A 6,682-nucleotide genomic window follows, 5' to 3' on the forward strand; every position below is an offset into this window, starting at 1 on the left:
CTATCTACATTTAAAGAACTGGACTGAAGGAGTAAAAAGGTGGCATGGAGAAAAGGCAGATATAACAGAATGTTGAGGGACTGGAGGGGAAAACGCATTAAGACTAGAGGAAGGTTTAAGGTGAAATAATAAGGAAGTGAAGAGGACACAGGGTGATCAGTCTTCATAATACCTCTCTAGGATTTAATAGTGTTAGTGGAGTCTAAGAAAAGTCACATAACTGGAGTAGATTTAATTTACAATTTACAGAACAATGTTGCAAGGGCTTTTGATAAAATGCATAAGTGAGAGCTGCCTGATATTTTTGAAGAATGCATGAATGTGGTGAAAGGGAGGATGAAAGAAAAACCACGGAGAGAAAGTCGACAGGAAGAGCTGAGGAGACGTCTGCATTGTTTTGTGTCAGGTAGGGACAGAGCAGCTGTTGGACACATCAGGGGTCACAATGAAGGCTGCAGACCAGCAGTGTTTGTGTGTGTCCATGCAAGTGTGAGCATGGGCGTGCATTTTATGATAATCGTGAAATGAAAATGAGATGAAACGTTGGTTCATGGTTTGGCTGAGAAGATAGGACAGGCCTGGCAGTTGTAACAAAAGAAAATGGCTGTGTAATCCATCTGTTAGACAGATGCAAAAAAAAAAAAAAGCCTACATCACAAAAGTGATGGGAATACAATTTATGAAACTCTCTTGACTTGAAGTAGTAATGCAAAAACGTTAAAAAAAAATTTGTTATAAGCGAGGATGAGAAAAATGTAAAGTTCAACTCCACCCCCATATCTGTAGATTCTGGATTAAGCGAGAGCGAGTAGCAGGTTATGTTTAAACTCATAAATTAATTTGTGATAGGAAATAATCCTGATTTGGATTATTTTTCATAATGGTTATTGTAATAAACATGTGTTTAAGGCAATAAACAAGAATAAGAGTTACGAATAAAATAAACTGATGATTTGTTTGAAACATATAAACTAGATGAAGACTGGCAGCATCTCCAAATCCTCCTAATTTCAGGAAAATGGGGCTAAAACATCCCGGAGGCAGGTGCCACCCCCTTGATATTTTGTCGTCATTCGGAGCCAGAGTCTGCGCAGTGGATATTTTGGAGTGTGGACGTCCAGCTGATACACACAGTTGCCCAATCACAAGTCAGTCTCAACTGTCATCATGACATCATGACATTTTGCCCTGTTTTTTTTTACCATCAAATAACCAATTCAAACTGAATTTAAGAAACACTTGAAGAACCATAAGTGTAATAAGAAGTACCTTAAACAACAGAAACCATCTTAGAGAACAGAACATATATCTTACATAATAATTTGATCCATGCCACATCCACTAAAATTGAGGAGGTGTTTATATCCTATTCTGCAATTAGCCACCAGGGGGCCAATCAAGACGATCTGGCTTCACCTTTGGGGAGTTGTCATGAAATCCTTCTTTTTTTACCGTCTATGGTTTGAAACAGGAAACGAAGAGCAGCTTCTTGTAACAGGTCATTTGTATTGTTGACATAACCACCATATAATACCCTTTGAATAAAGTGTAATAAAGCTGCTTGCCATATGGTGTTTTATCAGGTGAGGACAGTTTTTATGGTATAATCTTACTGGCAAAGTAACAAATACCTTACCATAGATATAAATGTAGAGGAGTTAAAAATTCAAATGTCTCTCTCTGGGTTGTAGTGGAGGTATAATCGTCAGTACTTGACTAAATGTCCTCTCCACCGCTGGTATAAACACATTCAGAGTCAGATTGAAAAAGGCTGAATAGACAGATAACCACAGTTAATTAGCTATAAGGTTTCCGATAGCTTGTAGAAAGCCATTTGCTGCTCGAGCCTGAGCTGACTGTGCTGAACTTTTTTCACCAGCAGTTGTTTTTCTCCTTCTTGTGTTTGTTTCTTGCATTCAAGAGTCTTCAGGTCAAGCAAAAGCAAATGGTTCAGCAAAGCAAAGCAACACGAGTCTCTGGAGAGGAAAGAGATGGCAGATAATATTAAGAGCTGCCAGGGGGAAGTCATCACCAGGTCTTGAACTCATTTGTGGCAAAGGACGTGGCATATTTCTGGGGTTGTGAAGAGGTCGAGATGTTTAGCACTTGCGATAACATTTGTTTCAAAGTCCAGAAAAGAAACTACCATGTCGAGGGTGGGCCACAAACAGGACACTTGTCTTTTACCTGAGAGTCCACATCCGTCATAGGAAACCTTATTTGGACACGTACCAGAGAAAAGCCTCAGCCAAACTGGTGAAAGCCTTTGTCCCATCTTGTTTGGGCACCACTGGCATTGATTTTGGAGACGCACTGAAGATTTGCAGAGTGGATGCATGTAGCAGTCGGTGTTTGGAGTGTATTCCAAGGATTTGAGCTATTCCCGGAAGAATAGAGAGGGACCTGTCAAAGACGTAAGCAGAACCGAAATTTCCCTCAACATCCGATCCAAGATGTTCTGTATTACAGGATTTCCAAAGACTGTTTCATGTGTCGAACATCAGTGTCTTGTGTACCGAATGTTTTGTTGAATAAAAAAAAAAAAGATTATTGTTTGCGGATTCATCTTCGACTGCACTTTATGTCAGACAAAATGAATATAATTTATTTAAAAGAAACAAAAGGTAACGTGCATCTCAGTCCTTGAGAACACGCGTCAAGCTAAAAGTCTCACAGCATTTTCCTTGACTCAATATGGGCTCATAGACGAGCCATGCTGAATCTTCATAAGTCTAACCAAGCTAATCCCCTAAAACCAGTCACTAAGATTAAGCTGCCGAATGTTGGCAAGTCTTTAGCTACATTATTTTTGCTGCATTATCCTCCCCTAACCAGAACAAGCCCTCAGTCTGATGATAGTCAGCATCCTTCTGTTCTTTCCAAACATCGTCGTCAGATCTCTTGGATATTTTCAATCGAGAAATCCCGCAATTCCTCCAACTAGGATTCGGGGGAGGCTTCTGCTGAAAGTCAGCTGAGACGCCCGCAGCTGTCGGGATCCAAGCAGCTTTTCTAGCCTCTTCAAAATGATCCCAATGCTTACAGTTCATCACCATCCATGACGGAGGAAAAGAGACAAAACAGCATGAAACAAAAAATCCACCAGCGACATTACTGTAGGGGAAAAACTGCTGCTGAGGAGAGACGCGGTTGCGAGGCTCGGATCCAAGGCTGGCAGAAAGAAAGGCTTTGCACTCCGGCCAGTTTCTGAGTCGCAGCCAGACAGCTTTCTGATCAAGCTTGAAAACTGATCAAGTGAAGATCTTCCCTTTCTGTATTTTCCCACTTCCAGCACTCATCTACATATCTACGTAATTTTTGATGAAATAGTATCAGATCTGTGGTAAAGAAAAGTTTGGGGGGAAATAAAGAATGTATTAGGAAAAACATGATGATCTGTGTTGCATGTGTGTTGCAATGAGGAACAAAGGATATAAAAGATGCATTTATTACATAATTACATCTGATGTGATAATCAAAGTGAACTTTAAATAACAAGGTGGCACTGATAGGCATCAAGCTTTAACCTGATTCATTTAACTGTTGATTGTGGTTTTTAATTAGAACATTCAGCTATAGCTCTTTGTCAGGTCAAGTCAGTTTATGTCATAGACTGAAAATTAAGATGGATGATGCATCCCCACCTCCTCCCACTCTACAAAAATGAAGCCCAAATATCCTTGGTATGGGTGCTGCCATCTTACCCTGATGATTTCATGTGGAGACAGAGGCTGGGCAGAATTGATCACGGTGTGAGGCTGTGGTATCGAGGTCTTACAAACAGACGCACTTGACCAATCACAAGTTAGTGTCACTGAACTAATTAACTAATTAAAGCCAAACCTACCAGGGAACTCTGAACTTGAACAAACATGAATGTGATGTGATCTACCTATAATGAAACTATATTCAATAAAAATGTATTTAACGTCTACTTTGACTTTTTAGTTTGGCCATCTGCTAACATGGAGGAGGCAGGGTTTCTGACCTACATTGCAGAAAGCAAATTAATATACTTGATTGTCTTTGGTTTTTAATGTGGTATACGGAATGGAGGGCAGTGATTGGTCAGCAGTTACTGAGGCGGCAGCTCAGAGATATTTACTGGTGGCAGTCCATGTAATGTTTTAAAAAGAAAGACTCTGTAAACTAGTGAAACGAGGCCAGCCCAGAGGTGATGTAACAGTCAGGAGTCTCACTGCTGCGTTTGAAACCAGATTCAGGCGAGATCTGAGTGACTAAGTCCTACATGGAAATAATAATAGGGCATAAAGGTCCCAATCATAGGTTAAATATAACATGCAGATTTAAACGAAGGCTGACTTTAATCTTCTTATTTTGCAAAGATTATCTCCTGAATTGCCTTGAAGCTGATGAAAAGAAGGAAGCAGAATAATTTTAACTCTGAAATTAATTCAGCCTCAGGGATTTTAGTGGTGTAATTATCTGGCAGGTTAATTCAACATGATTGCATTGATGTATTAACAGATATTTCGAGAGGGAGAATGACTCCATCTGTGATTCTTAGGACTGTCTGATTCTTTATTACTCATGTATATTGTTCATTTAACAGAAACACGTGGATGTCAACGTTGACAATTATTGTTACTTTAACAGAGTGGAATAAAGTGGTTAAACCATGCTAACTACAGCCTGGACATGAATAGAAAGCCTTCTCATGGAGAGTTAGCATGCTAGCTTAATTAGCTCCAAAGAGATCCCCTAATCCTGCCTTTTTTAGCTATAGTGTTTACTCCTACACTCTTATGTACCATTCACATATTATCATTAGAGCATTCTGTCCATCAGTGTTGCAAGGAACAGCTAACTTGACAAACAGTAGCCCATCATAGGATGACTCTCATGCAACATGCAACTGCATAAACACTGAGTAATAAATCGTTTTTTTCCTGCAATGCACATACGTTTGCGTGTACTGGGCAAAGTGCAGCATCATATATGTTTGGATCAGGTGTGTCATACTGTAAGACTGAATCTCTATGCATTTGTGTTGCATGTGTTCTACATGCATGTCCATATTAACTTCTGCAGGAGGGAGGGAAAAAAGAAATACACAGAACCCTGAAGAACCCAATGAATAACTTCCTGATGTGGTTCTTTGAATCTCTATGCACTTATGTTGCATGTGTTCTACATGCATGTCCATATTAACTTCTGCAGAAGGGAGGGAAAAAAGAAATACACAGAACCCTGAAGAACCCAATGAATAACTTCCTGATGTGGTTCTTTGTGCACTAATTTGTCTGCGTGTCCATATCATGATGTGCATTTGTTTTCGGGCCCATGGACATGTCAGCACACACATGCTCCTTTATGCATATGTTACGTGTGAGCGTGCCAGGAGGTGTGTGTGTGTGTGTGTGCGTGTGTGTGTGGGTGTGTCGTGACAGATGGTCCGTTTAATAACCTTGCAGATGACCGTGGGGTTGGGATGCCCGAGATGTGGGGAGCGACCTTGTTTTTTATGACCACACAGACAGTGACCTGTTACAATTGGGAGTATTGGTTGTATGCATGTGTGTGTTTGTGTGTGTGTACAGTCCAAGATTAAAGGGAATGTATTATTTTATTATATTCACGTTCATAGTTTTAATTTGGGTTATTACTTACAACAAACTGTTCAGTGCTGCATCTCCTCTTTAAAGTCAGAAACACTTTTAAGCCAAGTTTGCTCGGACTGACCAAGTGGCCTGCTCTTTTGTTACTGGTTGACGACTTTCAGTGTAGGTAGGAAATGTCAATCTCCGCTCTCGCTTAACCTGGATGGTGGAGGGTAGCCACACGTCATGCATTATGTGAGTATGGGGTAAATATGTAAATATGTCACATGACATCACAACGATGCTAACGTTTTGGCATGCCAAGTATTGTGTTACCTATACTGTGAACGTGGGGCTTTCTAACTTTGTAGAATCTTCACATAGACAAAAAATGTATTTACAGACATGTTAAACATAATCAGAATGGTAACTATTGAATATATATATTTTTGGACACAGGCTTCTTCCCTTACTTGTCTCGCGCTAGAAATAGGTACAACTCTTATATCTGTTTATTCAAGCTGCAGCTCCTTTTTATTTTCAGAGTTTATTCTAAAAGCTACTGCTATCAGTATATCTAAACATATTTTCCAAAGTGCACAACTTATCATTTGAATAACCCAAATAAATGCAAAACATTTGCTCTGAAACATAGCTCACTGTGTCTTTAAAATATTCTTTAAAATGTTAAAAAGAAAAAATGACTAGCTCTATCAAACCCACACTCAAAGGTCATAAACCAACAAATGTAGCACTTAAATATCACTACATCATCGTTTGCAAGAATACAGAGAATATGATGTGAGAGAAGGACTTTCCACATCTTGGTCTGAAAGAGTTGGGTGAGAATAAAATCAGATACATGGAATGTTGCATGGAGACAGAGTATCAGGATAACAGAAGAAGATGAATCATTAGAATATATTACAGGAAAGACAAACATCCTCATTCTGCGGATATGAGAAAAACAATATCTGTAAAACCTTTCAGGGTTTTTGTTCCTCTTCAGTCTCCCTCCTCCATCTGAAAGGATTCCTCTGCCAATGTATTCATTTCATTCTTGTTGTTTGTTTCATTTCCCCTATATATATGTTCTACCTAATTGCCTTCTTTGAGTGCCA

This window comes from Platichthys flesus, chromosome 4, assembly GCF_949316205.1.
Source record: "Platichthys flesus chromosome 4, fPlaFle2.1, whole genome shotgun sequence".
In the NCBI taxonomy this organism is placed as follows: domain Eukaryota; kingdom Metazoa; phylum Chordata; class Actinopteri; order Pleuronectiformes; family Pleuronectidae; genus Platichthys; species Platichthys flesus.